Here is a 1,248-nt window from a genome sequence, read left to right on the forward strand (position 1 = left end):
AACCTATCGTGTGACTCCAGAAGCAGAATTATTAGGCAAGAGGAGCATTTTCTCTAATCAATCTGTTGTAGAAGGAAATTTCGAGGACTTGGTGTGTAAGGCTCGCTTGAAGAGGCAAAGTGGAAGGAGACAAACCTTGGGACAGAAGAGAAACCAAGGGGAAAAGAAGCCTCCAAGGAAGCCTAGTGATGACTCTGAAGAGAAATAAAGGGGGCTACAAGTGCCATCGATGTGGCAGTACACAACACACTATATTCGTGACTGTCCATTCAGAGGATGGGGAGCAACAAAAGAAGCTAGCCAGAGGTGCTGAGAGTGAGGATTCTAACAAAATACAGAAATCACATGGCTCAACTCCATGTCAATCTCCAGTCCATACAATACTACAAAGAAGTCAGTTTCTCTCTTTCTCCTACTTGTTAATATTTCATGTTCCTTTGTTTTCATTAGGTGAGACATGCTGTCTGGAACATGATGTGCTCTACTAGCTTCATTTGGCTCCTGAACTGATTCTGTGTCCTCTGGTTGGAGTCTTATTTTGGAAATGGTAGGTTCATTACATGTACTATAATCTTGTTATGTCATAATAACAAACAACAAGACTATAATGTCCCACCCTATGCCTCCCCTTGCATGATTAATATTGTGTTATGTCTGTGCATAAGTCACTTCACGTAATAATGCATTTGCTTTTGCTTTTGACTATCTGTATACACACTTGTTCCCTAATTAAGATTGGTTTAGAACTTGCTCTTTGTGTGTCTTGTGAATTTTAAGATTCAAATTTACTTTTAAATATTCAATTTTAAAATAAAATTCAATTTTAAATTTACAAGTTGTTTGTCCTAATGTTATCGTAAGGTCATGTTAACTTGTATTCCTTTTCTTTTGATTAGGAGAGACTGATATAATCTGCCCTGGGCCAGTCATGATCACTTGCAATGATTTAAAGGTACTGTACAGGGGCCAGACTGCGAAGCAATTTGAGAGCTGAGGACAGCATCAAATTCATCAGAGAAACCAGCAGACAGCTCCATTATCCATGTGGCATCCTCCCATGTGCAATTTGTCTCAGTCAATCCCAAGTAAACGTCCAAGAAAACCAATTGGATTGTCCTATCATTATGGATACCAGCTAAGTAATAAATCAGGAGCCCAACCTTTTTCATGGGCTCCTGAATAGTTGTACTATACATCATACATCCCTTTGCATGTGTACACATAGCCCGTTCTTTCAAATAAACTTTG

General features: G+C 39.0%; 1 long non-coding RNA gene across 1 annotated transcript; it reads left to right on the forward strand.

Annotated features, from left to right (window-relative positions):
• The first annotated feature begins 269 nt into the window (after positions 1-269).
• On the forward strand, positions 270-918 carry LOC109589810 (uncharacterized). The gene is made up of 3 exons (XR_002188944.1): positions 270-393; positions 451-547; positions 897-918. It is a non-coding gene; the product is annotated as an uncharacterized LOC109589810 (long non-coding RNA).
• The last annotated feature ends 330 nt before the right edge of the window (positions 919-1,248 follow it).

This window comes from Amphimedon queenslandica, unplaced genomic scaffold (assembly GCF_000090795.2).
Source record: "Amphimedon queenslandica unplaced genomic scaffold, v1.1 AMPQUscaffold_10854, whole genome shotgun sequence".
Lineage (NCBI taxonomy): Eukaryota > Metazoa > Porifera > Demospongiae > Haplosclerida > Niphatidae > Amphimedon > Amphimedon queenslandica.